The sequence below is a fragment of the Cupressus sempervirens genome, chromosome 10 (assembly GCF_028749045.1).
Source record: "Cupressus sempervirens isolate cs-2001-9-10 chromosome 10, ASM2874904v1, whole genome shotgun sequence".
Taxonomy (NCBI): domain Eukaryota; kingdom Viridiplantae; phylum Streptophyta; class Pinopsida; order Cupressales; family Cupressaceae; genus Cupressus; species Cupressus sempervirens.
Genome location: NC_143127.1, coordinates 7,552,715 through 7,568,173, shown reverse-complemented (window position 1 = coordinate 7,568,173; position 15,459 = coordinate 7,552,715).

Below are 15,459 nucleotides of genomic sequence, written 5' to 3'. Positions count from 1 at the left end.
AATGCTTGCCATTGAAGACATCTTATCATAAGTTTTCCTAAATAGATTTAGATGCAATAGAGGTAGCATCTTATTCTCTATGTGCAATTTTGGGTGTTTTAGATGTAGTAAAAGACAAAGGGAACATGGAGTTCATCATGTTAAAGAAGAACTTTGGTGACTACACTACGCAAGTTTCTAGGCAACAACCATTAAGGTATAGTAGAAAATTATGATTTATACATATCTTTTTTTGACACCTTTTTCATTGGTGTCAAAGGGGGAGAGATAAGGAAAAATTGTATTTATGTATATGTGTGTTAAGGAGAAATAAGGTATATGTTAGGGGGAGTAATGTAACGGCTAGAACTATACTCAAAGGGGGAGTTATAATGTAGTTAGGAGATATAAGGAAAGATGGTCAAAATGTAATGACTCGCAAAGTTCAAAAATTTTGTAAATTTTGATTAAGCCAATTTTATCGTGTTTTATAATTGCAAGTTTTTGGGACTCATCCAATTTTCCCACATGTTTCCATTAATGCCAAAGGGGGATATTATTGTCTATTTGGCTAAGGTAGACATTGGATGTTTTCATTTATGGCAAGAAATACCTTGAGGATTAAGTTATAATATTCATGCTTAGAAAATTTCCCAAGTGTCACTTAGTTTATGTGGCATAGTAGATAGAGTTTTGGCTGGCAAGCTTCATAGAATTCATATTGGCACATGAAAACTTGAGGAGAGATAGTAAATACTATGATGATAATTTATGCATGAATGCATGATAGTACAACAAGGGTTATGCAAAATTTAATAGTTACAATAGTATACTAGAAGAACAAAACATAATAGAGAAATGAATATTTTGGGTTAAGGAATTATTTTTCTTATGAAATAATTACATAAATGGTTAGGTACAACATCCTAGATGTTAACCCTAAGTCAGTAAAAACTAATAATGTATTTTGTAAAGTGTGTGTAATAATGCATGAAGGTCAACTAGGCATAATAATATAATTGTAAAGGTATAAAGAAAAGATCGGGAGTGCAAAGTTTAGTGCAAAACACATGTGATATGTGATATGAAAATTATGATGTATGATGAGAGGAATGTGAACTGAGATAAAGTTTTGTATTGGCAAGAAAAGGCAATATCAGATATTGAAGATATCAACAACAGTGTGAAAGAGGTTTTTGTATCCATCTCATTGTATTAAGGAACTATATTATATATTGCATGTTTTGGTAGTGGGATCATCTTTTATATAGTTTGTATTTGTATATAACAAATCTTGACAAGGTTGAGGCTTCTAAGAAGGCCAAATTCCTCTAAAAAAGACCTAGACACTATAAGAATGTAACAAACTCCTAAAAGGGTTAATATCTTTAACTACATACTTTTGATTAGTGGATCATTTTATGGGTGCCATCCCCACTAGGATTTTCCCTTGGCTAGGGTTTCCCTAGTCAACATAATATGGTGTTATGAGTTCTCTTATTTCATGGTTATGTTTATTGTTCAACATAATTAGATTACTTTCATATGCAAGTTATACGATTTTTAATAATATCTAGTTTTGGGATAGAGTTTGTAAAATACTAATCCCTCCCCTCCACCTCCTCTCAATATTTCCTGTTTCTAGTAGGTAAGACACAGGGAAAGACTAAGACAAGCTCATTTCATGACACCTTAGAAAAATACATGATCACTCCATAATTCAGTGATAGTTATGTCATTAATATGAAAAGATAAAATATCGTTGAGCATAATAAATTCCTCAACTATGAGAATATGTGGATAGCAATCCAGCTTATATAGTGTGTGATAATAATAATTGACATTCTTGATTTTTTCCTAATACAATTGCACAAGTGAAATTGGTTATTATCTAGTTATCAACATTGAAGGGAAAGGATATATAGATAGTAGATAAAAACTCAATATAGCTATCATGTTTAATGAACCATTAAAGGAGAGAAATATAAATATAGCCAACATGTTGAGGGAAATACAAAAACATTGAGTAGATACAAGCTCAACGTAGCCATCATGTTGAATGAACCAATAGAGAAGGGAAATATAAGTCTAAGTAGAAGAATTGAAAATATTATGCATCTACATTATTGGAGGAAAATAGATATTAATTAGGAGATAAATCATTGTGTCTTCAATCATACACAAGTAAATATTCTTCAAATTAATATTTGAACACCATTTTCTAGAAGATATTATCACATTCAGAGTAGATTGGACCACAAAGACCACCCATTCAAATAAGATAATATGCATGATTGCTACGTGGAATAGTGAATACATTTTGAGAGGAATATGACCAAAGGATGAACATCTTTAAAATAATGATTCAAGATTAAAACACATAAAGGAAAATTATGAAAATGATTACTTCAACACAACTATATCAAATGTAAAGAGTAAGGGAGGATTTCACAAATTTACAAGCCTTATATAGAGATGTTACAACTATGAATCTCCGACCACCTTTCCTGCAAAGACAAGAATAGTCATATAATTTGTTTAAGATATTGTGTACATTTATACATATCAAAATAATTAATTAATTACAATGTCAATAAAAATATAGAGTAAATCCATAGAGGGCATTCAAATCCAATTTTTAACTGGAAGCTTTGCAAAAAATTGAAGAATATCCCAAACAAGGACATTATAGTTCCTCTGAAAAACCTTCCAAAATCTAGAGAGAGAATTTAAAGCTAAAATTTAGATCTAGAACTTGATGCTAAAATTAAACTTATGGAAGGAAAATTTAAATTTTTTTATTGATGATAATTAAAATAAGCTAGGGACTAAAATCAATGAAAAAGTCAATCTATAGATAAATATAGCCATACAATGAATTTAAAAATAATTATATAGGAGTTGACAATGGATATTATCTCAAATTGTATCCACATACCAAACATAGAGGCATTTGGATATGATGAATACTAGAGATGTCAAGGATATGGTATGGTAGAAGAAACTGATATTTACATTGCATACCAAATACATCCATTAGCCAATATAGTTATTGAGAGAATGAGAATCGATACAATAATATATGGAGAAGTTAACAAGATGAGAATATTAGATAATATATTAAATTTATCTCTTCCTTTATCATTTTGACCCCCTTCATTAGAATCATTTCTTATTCAATGATAATGTTTTCATATTAATTACAAGAGAAGGTCAGAGCATTATCTTTTGCAAGACTAATATAAAATTTTATAATTAGATATATCATCATAAAACTAAGACTCAACTATTAGTGTCAATTATTCTACTAGATTCTCTAAATTAAATTCATATTTTCTATTTGTTGTTCTCCCATCCAGTGCATCACTAGAGGCTTGTTGTTTAATATCATTCGATGAATTAGGATATATTGATTCCTATACTAGCTTCTCCCTTTGTATTTTTTGTTGGCCAGAGTAACAAAAAAGGATTGATATAAGATACGCACTCCAAATTATTTAACTTGGGGTTAAAACAAAAATTTACTAGTACCAAAATATCCCTCCTTGTGTAGCTTGGAGAGGGGAGTCAACCTCTACATTTAGAAAACTAATGGTCTAAGTGATGGTCAATAGCATGGCCTATGAAGGCCTCATAATCTATCATATAAAATGAAAAACTAGGAAGTATATATTTTGCATTCACAGAAGAAATATATTTATGTGAGTAGCCGTGGGATTAAATAGTGGTTGAAAACTCCATAAAATGGAGTAGGTGGAAATTTTACATTTTGGAGGGGGAAAGATAATAACCAATGTTTCATTCTCACTAGTTGAAAAATACTTATATAAAGACATTTTATGATTTATTACATGTGTATTTTTCATTGGAATAACTTGTATCAATGATGTTGATGTACATGTGAGTATTTCTTATTTTTGAGCATCAGATTAATCTACTCACTATATTCTCTTTAATTTTTATACATACCATAAAGAGGCTTTTGCGATGTAGCAGGGTTCACTTCTAACCTTAACTACTATATAGATTCAATTAGGGATCTCCTTAATCTTCCCAAGGCTACGAATACTAGGGCCTTCCCAAAAGTTCCCAAGGCGAAGAATACTAGGGCCTTCCCAAGAGTCTTGGATGTAGATTCCTTCCCTCCAAGGGCTATGGACTATCAAACTCAATCCCAAGTTCCAAAATACACTAGGCTTCTCCATGAAACCCTTGTCACTCCAACTATCACTTTGACCTTTCTATTGAAAAAATTGATTAATTGTGTATTATCTTTGATGTTACACAAAATGTTATATCATTTCCAATCAGTGTATTCTAAGCTCACTCGAGCAATGAAGATAGTTTCCTATGTCTATCAAGCATTCTAGAGTTTACCTAGTTCAAAAGATAGTGTCTATCGAGTTAACTAAGGCAAAAAAGAAAAGTTTGTAGAAGGTTGAGTTTTAACTGAGCTCACTTAGTTAATGAAGGAAAAATTGGATGGAACCAATGTTAACCAAGCTCACTTGGTTACCAAAGGAACCTTTGTGGAAGTGTGGTGTTAACCGAGTTCACTGGGTAAAGACAGTAAAAAAATTTATGAATTAGTGTCTACCGAGCAGGGTCAGCTAATGAAGGATTTTCTTGTTTTGGCATATTAAGCTTAATAGTTTTGTTTGTTGATTCTAGCAGATTGAGGAGATGAATATTAACTATTCTAAGTTATATTCAAGCTAACTTGATAATATGTATGATATAAATATAAGGTCAAGTTGAGGATTGAATGAGTGGAGCAAGTAATAAAAGATTTGAGGATGCTTAGAGGAAGAAAATTAGAAGGATAAGCAGAACATCCTTATTGAGATGCAAAGATACATTTGATTAGAAAGGATCAAATATACAAGCCAAAATTGAGATATGTAATTATAAATTTAGTTTCATCAAAAATTAGGTCATCTCATTGTTACTCTATAATGATTGTAGCAGTGATCTAAATCTCTTAACAGTGTTGTCTTAACAATTATTTGTAAATCCTCTAACAAGGTGGTATTTCTATATTGAGGTGTCTAAAGACCACTAACAAGGCCACTCCTAAATTGGTCACACATAAAAATGTGTTTTGTAACCTTTAATAGGGTTGGCTCCTAACAGGGCTCACTTCAAAAGAGTGAAAACCAGTAACTAGTTGCAATTGGTGATTTCTCCCAAATTGGGTTTCTACGTTAAATCTTAGTGTCACTTGTGTTCATGCTATTTATTTTATATGTATGAAAATAAGTTAAATAAGGTTAACTACTTATAATATATTAAGATTTTCATTTTTTGAGTTACTGTTTCTATTTCAGTGTTTGTTGAGTTACAACATTTACTAAACTGAGGGCCTATGTGTTTGGTGAGCATTAGTATTCATAGTGAAGCTTTATGTTCTATGTTGACATCTTAGGGATCTCGGATTTATTTTTGTAATAATTAATTCACACCCCCCCCTTAGTTACTCTTCTTATATTGCCAACAATTGGTATCAAAGCTTCTTGGGGCTTGTAGAGAAAGGTTTCAAGGACCTAAACTAAAGATCAGGATGTCTTACAAGAGAGAGATTCCCAAGTTGAAGAAAGATAACTTTCAAGCATTGCAGGAACTTATGAAGTTGCACTTGGAAACCATCAATGATTCAGGTTTGAAATACTTTAAAAATACTTACAAAGCTCCTAATGGAACACCAACTATGAAAGAGATTGTTGAAAGAAAAATCATAACATCATGATGATTGACATTGATCAACTCTTAACTATTTTAAGTTTGATAAGGTAAAAGGATGTGCTATTTCTTGTGACATGTGGACCAAACTGAAGGATATCTATGGAGGTGATGACAATGTAAGAAGAGCCATGGAGAAAGCTTGAGAGGTTAGCTTGATCAGATGAAAATGAATGAGGATGAAAACATTACAAATTATGTTGAGAGAATCAAAGATAGTGTCAGTTCTATCAAAGCCTCTAGAGGAACAATTGAAGATGTAACAATGGTAAGAAATTTATGCAGAACCCTTCTTCCTATCTATGCAATTAGAGTGTCTGTTATTCAAGAGATGATATGTGATCCAAACAACAAGATAACTTTGGATGCTCTAGTTGGAAGATTGACTATATTTGAACTAGATAACTATGACAATTATTGTAATACCCCAAAATTGGCACATTGCCATGTAAACCAATTCTGGTCTACTTTGATCAGCCCTGTCCTATTTTACTAGGCAATTATTATTCTAGTTATTGCTAATTACCAGATGTAGAAAACCCTAATCTGCATTAAGCACATTCTCTATTTAATTCCTAAGTATCAACTCAAATTAGCTACATTAAACCTATTGATTAAATTTGATTTAATTGTAAGTGTTCATACATTAATTAAATTAAATTACTTCTTTAAGCTAATGTGCGAAGGAATTAAACATATTTAATTTAATAAGATAATGTCTTTATTTCAATTATTGAGTTTAGTTACTCAATTAATTAGAAATATGCATTTATGAAGTCATATCTCATTTTATTAAATTAAATAATTTTCCAAATCTTATCTTCAGTTTAGGAATGGGAATTCTAAGTGATCTATCTCTCGAATTGGAATTGACTTAATCAACTTATTCTCACACTCAAGTTAATTTTAGTTAACTCTTCATTATACTTAGGATTTGGGTTAGTTAGTCTCACGTACACTAGGAATCTTCCATCCTACGTGAATCTTAGCTTCAATCTTGGCCATCCATTCCAATTGATCTCGATCATTGGTTGACTTTTGGAATTCTATTTAAGAGGCTTCTAATTCCTCATTCTAGGGATGGGAATTGAATTGCATAAAATTGCTTATTGGAATTACTTTAGAATAATTGAGATTGGCAGGATGAATCACTTATTCAAGGTTTAGATGTATAAATAAAACTTTTCATAATTCAGTGAACCCATAAAGAATGCATCCATTGTATATTTACTAAAACTTGTATGTTACTGTCAAATCAATTAGTAAAGCATGAAACACAACACATTCATCAGCACACTTGACATAATGATTTATGTGGAAACCCAATTTGGGAAAAACCACTAGTAACATGCTATTCTTTTTTCACTCTTTTGAAGTGATGCCCTATGAAGGCCAACCTTGTTAAAGGTTACAATACACACTATTAAATGTGACCCATTTAAGAATTTCAATCACCTTGTTAAAAGTGAGCCATGTTAGAGGACTTTAGGCCATTCACTTGGAATGCCACCCTGTTAAAGGATTTTCCAATGACTGTTAGGTAAACCTTAATCTAAAGGATTTACCCTAGACTAATACAATTGTTAGAGAGTAACAATAGAGCTTTGATCTGATACAACTTACAACTTCACTTGCAGATTATAAATCTATGTTCAATCCTCAATTTTGCTTGGCTTTCATACTTTGTAGCTCTGATAGCTTGTTCACCCTTCAAGCATTCATCTCCTTATGCCTTCTTGATTAACGTGTCATTGCAAACTCTTCTCTTGGTCACCTCGTTGGCACTCAAAATTGTAGCCCAAATTTTGAGCACCGTTTAAGAAATTGAGCCCTATAAATGCTTTTGATGTGATTGTACCTGGTTGTACCTCTTAGGCCCTTAAGGTGTTTAATGTTTCTAACACCTTCCATTTAGCCTGTCTAAGTGTTCAATGGTGATAAATTGACATTCTGAGTCATTTGGAAAAGTTTTGTTTTGAGCTAGTGTCAAAATCTGCATTTTCACTCGTGTCAAACAGCGACAAGAGGCTTCTTTTGTATTTGAATATCTCACACCTAGAAATGTTTCATGACTTATTGCTTTGTGAGTACCTAAGAACCTATGTTTCAAATTTTGAGTCATTTCGAATCCGTTTGACTAGGTTTTGAATCCCTCAAAGTTGGTCAGTTATTGTTTTCATGCTTATGCACTTTGCACATAATTTTGGGAAGCCCTGTTTGACAAGTTATAAATCTTGACCAGTTGACTAAAATTTTAAAATTCCTATTGTGTTGCATTATAGATGTCAGAGACTTGTTATGTTTTAAGTTTCAGCTTATGATGAATTCGTTTGATCAGTTTTCAAGTGTGATTCCAAATGGAATTTCTAAAGTTTTACTAGTGTCAACATTTGCAAATTGATTGGTACCCCTATTTGTGATGTTATATCTTGAGATCTGTGATAGGTGAGATTGAATAGATTCTACCACTACATTTTACTCTAAAAATACTTCAAGTGCGTCAGTTTTTAGGTCTTGACGAATCTATTTGCACACTTTTCTAGGTCAATTCCATTTGCAAAATCCAAGTAGCCTACTTTGACCGCTTGCCAAATGTGCCCATTTATTTTTCATGAGCCCAAATCATAGATTCATACTCTCCTCATGACAAAGAATCAATGTCCCAATTTTTGTCTTCTTGAGTGTCCATTTTCCTAGTTTTCAAAGCCAAATCCAAACCCAATTTGTTGTTTTCTAACGTGTTTACTTGCAGGTAGTTCTGAGAGGTCAACTTTGATGGTCAATATCTTTTGACCCCTAATTCTTCATGAGACAAGATTCAACATGGTGCAAGAATGTGGAACAAAGTATCAATGGGTAAGATTTTAGAGCCTAGTTAGGTGTTTGGGTCAATTTTTAAGGCCAGTCAAAGGACCTTCTCGCACTAAATTGACAAATTGCAAAAAGAGGTGAAATGAGTTTTAAAAAGTTGAAAAAGTGATGCAAACTGATTGATTCTTCATCAAATTGGTATTAGATGTTCTATAGGTCAGTTTTGCATATCATTTGTTTGAAAATGAATTTTTTTTAGCCGAGTCCACTTTGGGGCCCAACTAATCCTATCAGGCTGATATGGTTTTTAAAGGTGAGGTTACTTTGATATGAGGGCATAATTGCAAGTCAAATTGGTGTGAAAAGATTTATCAACAAGCCCAGGATCAATGGATACAAAAGAGGCCGAGTGAAAGATGCTAAAGAGAAATAGAAAGTGTTTTGATGAAAGATTTCCTAAAGGTGTTATGTTTTGGAACAATGAGTAGTCTGTGGATAGGCTAATAGAGAAAATGGATATGTTGGCACCTGCAACAAAATCTTGAGATAAATTTATTAGGATGCAAGTACAGTCTTTCAAGTTGCTTCTCTAGTGTTGTTGCCAAAGTTTTCAATGTATATAGTATAATTATAAAAGTACATTTTAAATTCATTTGCCACAATTTTACTCAGACAATATTTGGATTTGTATTGGGACATCAAGTGTTTTATTCTTAAAGTTAGGCACCACAAGTCAAAGATAAAGAAGCCTTTCTCAAGGCATACATAACCATGGTAGGTAAAGATTCTAATATTGGAGTGAGTCAAAATACCTCATCTCTACCACTTCCAAAAAAGAATTTGCAGTTATTAAGGTAGTTGCACAAGGTTCCTCAAAGATTCTGTCACATTCTAATATTAATCAAACCAATGAACCAATCTTAAGCACAAAGAAGAAACGCCTACAGCAAGGGAAGAACATAAACAAGAGCCATGTCTTAGTGGAGGGTACATAACCAGTTTGGGGCAGACAAATGAGTGAGGAATGGCAGTTTTTAAAAAAAAGTCACAGCCTCTAAAGAGCACCACCCACATTTTGTAGAGAAATAAGCCATTCACCCAGAAAGAGGGTAGTCAACAACATAGATGGATATGAAAAGTAGGGCATTGTGAATGGAAAGGAAGCTGCAAACCAAAATGGAGGAAGCCGCTTCAAAAAGAAAAATGTGTGGGTATGGCACAACAGTCTATAGAGGGGCCTCCCATAGTAAATAAGGAAGAGTCATAAGCAGGAATCCCATGTAGAAAAGAAGCTAAAAGCCACCCACAAGGATTGGCAGAAAGTTCATGCACTAAGGAGGGAAAGCCACAAAGGCTACGGCAGCTATAGAATGGAAGATGACAGTTTCAAGGAAGAACGTTTGGAAAAATTTTCCACTAGTTTGATGTCTGCAAGAATATCAATAAAGTCTCTCTTGTGAATTGTCTTATGCTCATCATGCATGGAACATCAAATGAAGTTGTTATGTTGAAAGCAAGAAGAACACGCAATGAGAAATAGGAGGAAGTTGTAGCCTACAACAAAGATGCATGCATGAAGCTTCAGGGGCAGTCAATAAGGAGGAAATCACAACATAAAAGATAACTAGAAACTCTCCACACAAACAAGTGATAGTCAAAGGTAACGCCCATGTAAAGAATAGAGGCTGCGGCAGTCAGAAAAGCCATTAGAGATATATGCATACCAAGAAGGGAGGAGTTATGCATAAAAAAGGGACATCTCCACATAAATAAAAAGGAACCTCATGAATTGAAACAAAGCAATAATCCACATTTTGTTGGGGAACAGCTGACTTGGAGGAACTTCACGCTAAGGAGATAAGCCGTAGCAATGAGAAAAGGAGGTGCCACACCATGTCAAAGAAAAAAAAAAGCACCCCACACCATAAGAGAATAAGGGAGCCACTTCAAAGCCCCACCCCATTTTGAAAAGGGTGTCTCTACATCAAAGCGTAGGACCCTACACAAACAAAGGGAAGCCGTGAGTATTCCTTGTTTATCCCACACTAATAAGTCTATTGGTATTTTTGCACTATAAAAAATTTCTCATAAAAATAGTGAAATGTCTTGAGTAAGGGTCCTTTTGAAAGGGAAGGTTGCATGTCTTAAAGTGGGTCCCATGCTGGACGGCCAATTGGATGCTATCAAAGCATAAATTTTAAACAAACACACATGTCAATAGGATGATGTCAACAGGAATGAGCCACCAAAAAAGTCCAGAATTTGGCAATTGCTACCTCACTAGCCAGAAAGTCCAAGGTTTTTCAGCTAGTGAGATAGCAAGTCATCGAAAAAACTTAGAAATCTAGCGAAAGACAAATGATTTATAAAGAAGGAGATTTTGCCATGTGTCCTGATCATGTGGTAGTCATTATCTCACCAACTTGAAGTGCTCACTCATTAACCATAGCGACGTAGTGAGCTTTGATGTGGAAATGACACATGGTAGCAAAGGATAGGGTCATCAGCCAATCACAAAGTGACATGTGGTACTCTTGGATGGTCAAAGCAAATCAGAGGTTGACAAGTGGCATTGTCCGATTGGTTGAGGGGTAAAGGAGTTTAAAATTGAAAAATGGTTGCATGTTCAAACTGTAATTGAAAATTTGACTTCAAATCATAAATTTCTATAAATTAACTATAGAATATTTAAAATTTAAAATTTTATTCTTTTATTGAGTTTGGTCATGGAATGGAGACCTAAACTTTAGAAGGCCATAACTGGAGTGATTTTTAACCAAAATGGGCACTCCAATATACCACTGGAACTAGAATGAGATGAACTTTCCAAATATCAGGTTAGATTGTGCACAAGTCTTTAACAGTTCATGTTATAAGCCATTTTTTGATTCCTAGGGCCTTCTCAATAGAATGAGTAGATTTGATCATTGAGCATCAGAGTTGGTTACGAGGCAAATTTGAAGACCTTTTGAAGCCTAAATATGGAGAAAACAAATTGGAAAAGGTTACATTGGCTTCTTGAAATCACTTTTCAACTAAATTTTACTTTTACCTTGTGTTCATTTTAACATCAAAAATTAGTTGCATTCTTTCATCATTAAATTGTTGAGATATTTGATGCACTTGAGAGGTACAATAAAAAGATTTGATCCTGGCAGTTAAGGAGAGAAGGTAGAGAGATTCTTTTTAGCTTCTTGGGAAGGAATTCTAAAGGGACACATATCAGTTGCATAATGAATTCTAGAATTGCTTCCTTTCTATTTATGCTTTCTTCTTCTCTTTTGTAAGGGTTGGAAAATATTGGAAAGTTTCTCTGGTATGAAGATAGTTAGTAGAACTAGCCCTAGAATTGATGAATTCTGAATGGAAGACTTGGGATGTGCTGGTTCCAAACCATGAAGCTTTTCTTTGGCTGTGATACCCCCTTCCCATCCCATCAGCTTCTCACTCCTGCAATTTTCTCTCTTGTATGACAACATCTGTTCATTGAATAGTCTAGTTTATTAGGTTCTTTGTGAGTTAATGTCATGCATTTTTATGTATTTTTTCAATGAAATAAATACAAGGAACAACAAGTGTTTAGTTTCAGTTTAAATCTTGTCTCCTTTCTTGGTTGAGCTGTGATGCTTTATGGTCTTTGACAGAGAGCCTAGATCATAGTTGCAGTCCCTTAAGGCTGTATATTGCTTCATTGTTGCTTGTAATTCAATGAATTATGCAAATGCTTTAGAGATTCAATAGGGTTTCAGGTTTATTGAGGAGGATATCAAGTAAGAATGAGATTTAAATTGAACATTGATATCCAATTTATAAGGTAAATGGATAGATCTAGAGTCTTGGCATGAGAATTGTGTTCTAGATATCCAAAGTGCATGAGGGAGATTCATAAATTTCCCAATGGATGAGGCACTGATCTATTATAGGATCATAAGTTTGTTGTTCATACCTAGTTTTCATCCACTTTCCCCACCCGCATAAAATCAAATCAAATTCAAATCATCTTTACAATTTTATGTTGAAGAGCTAGAATAGTTTAACCCTCACTCAGCTTATGAGATTTATAGATTTGCATTTAGCTATTGCAGATCTATGTCATTTCATGAGTTACTAGGAGATATAAGGGGTTAGCATCTGTAGTAAATAGATTCAGGTACATGGTTTTCACTGGTACCATACATCAGAATCTTAAGGTTAACCCACCTAGGTCTTGCAGAGCCTGAAGTGAAGAAGGGTCATGCCTTATAGTTGGCCCAGTGTCTAAAATGATGTGTTGAAGATCGGAGTTAGCTGCCCCTAGATGCATTATATTCTCTTCAGGGTAATTGAAAACCCTCCAGCATTTTCAAACACCAACACACTTGATGAAGCAAAACCCTTGATTCTTTCTCCTCCTTAGGTTCTCACATATAACACCAACCTCTCTTTTTCCTTCATGACTAGACATTCTATAAATAGGAAATTAGAATATTTTCCTGCTCATTATCCATCGTCTAAATTTAGGATTTGGAAGGATTAGGTAGGATATAATGTATCTACCCCATATCTTGTCTTTTCTAGAAACTTCTCGTAGAATCCATTTGAATTCACCTAAAAATGGTTTACATCAAATTCTGTACCACCAACTCATCAACCTAATCTTCCTCCTAGTTCACAAGTTTCAAGAAAACAAAATTGTTGACTTAGATTTGGAAAATCATCAATCTTTATCATAATGTAGAAGCTTAGCATTATCAATGTTATGATGCTCAGCACATACTGCATTGCTTTGCATCAATTGTAAAATCACTTGGAATCAACTAAAGTTTATTGGTTTTTGGCATTAGCTAAACTTTACTTGACATCAATTGTGTTGCTCGACATCCACTAGATTTTTCTTTTACTCTACTCCAACTGACTTTCTGCTCAGCTTGCACTAACTTTTCTTGGCACCTACTATCCACTCAGTCAAGCTTGGCAGACAAACTTTGTTTAACTTATTCTTCTAAACTTTCTAAGTGTAGCTAGCCATTTTGTAACCTTAAGTAGATCATCAATTCATCATGTCATCAGTGTCTTAATTGATCCTTGTACTTCATTACATAATCATAACTCAACCTTTCCTCTAGGTGCTTTTGTTACATCTTGTTGATCAAATCCTCCTCATCAATCAACTAAGTGATAGTACTTGAATCTTATAAGAAATTGTCTTGCCAAAAAATACAAGGTTTGACATCAATGAAAAAACAATGATTGAAACAAATAATCTTCTTCAAAAATCTCCTTCTTAACAATCTCTTTTTCAATGATCTTTTCAATCAGATTTCAACATTACTATCAAAATATATACTCAATTGCTTAATAAATTCATAGCTTTCATAATTTCTTAGCATTAATATCATCTAGATTAAAATGCACTCATATAGCTTAAGTTGTTTTTCCTATTATTAGATTAAATTTTATCTCATCTAGATTAATTGCACTATTAGATAGCTACATAAATCCTTCATACTAAAAGGTCTGGTTGCTCACTTCTCGATCTAAGAGTAAAGGGAAAATCCTTTTGGTTAGAGGGCAACAGGTCACACTATTAGATTACTTGGATGAACAATTCAATGTTCATTCTGGGATGATCTCTTAGGTAATGGCCATGTTGAAGTGTGTGTGAGGAACTGAGGCCTGCATTTCACATATACATTTCCAGCCCACTATGGGGAATAGAAATCAATTTTCTAGCCTCATCTGCTCTATTTTCTATTTTTTTAAGGATTTTATCACATTCATCTATATAAATTTCTACACTAGAAATTTCATTTTCTCACGAAGAATTGAAGATTTTTCCCCTTTCATTGCACTTCCTCACATGAAAAAGTGCGTAATTACATAGTTTCTCATGTAGTGCACAATATTTTCTCACACAGGCCTGTACAAAATTTTGCACAAAATTTTTTAACAACATATGCAAAATATAGTTTTCCATAATTTAGTTTTTTATCATTATGTTTGGCTAATAATTTTCTCTAAAGCATTCTCTTTTGGATTTCTAGTTTTCTATAGCGTAATAGTGGTTTGCAGGATGTTTTGACAAAGACATCTTTATCTAAACACTTAAACATGTACTAACTATGTGATTGTAGGATGCTTGCAAAAGAAATGCATGTCAAAGACCACTTTTATACCCACTCAAAATGTCATGTATAATTAGGGCTTGTGAACTTCATAGGATGCAAGACATGGGAAAAGGGGAGTATGTTCTTTACCACTTGGAAGTCATGCCCAAGGGTAAATCAAAAACCTAGAAGCCTCTAAAAGATGACATCTGAGGGAGGAAAGCTAGTGGTTCTCTAGAACAAGCTATGAAGGGATGAAGGGATGATGATTTTATTTTAGGGAATCAAAATCTTGAGAAAGAACAAGTCTAGATCGATTAAGCTAACTCAGTGATGAACATGTCTTGTGTATTTTGGTAAGGTGATGAGGTAGAGGAGTACGCTCTTTCCCCTTGAGGGAAATCATAAACTTGGACCCTTAGATCTAAACCACCAGTCCGAGTCAACCTTTAGAGGGCCTATCGGAGTGATCCAACCTCTGGGAACAACCCAAGTGAGCACATTCCTTTCACCGAAGATTCCAACTCACTATAAGAAAGAAGATTTGTAGAGTGAAATACTCCAAAGCCATATTAATTTCCTCTTATTCATTTTGATATCACATATAAAGAAGAGGCTCTATCTATTGCATTGGCCAGCACTGGCCCCAATCTTGCTAGTAAAGTGTGTACACTTTCAGATGTTGGTGTGGGCTGCTAGCCTCAACTTTTCTTATGAAGCCATTGGGGGTTGATATGAATGGAAGCCAAGTAAAAACATCTTAGTTAGTTTCTACCTGGTTCACTTCTGAAAGAGGGCATAATATTTGTGCAAGGAGGGGAAGAATCTGTTGGTGTTTGAAAAG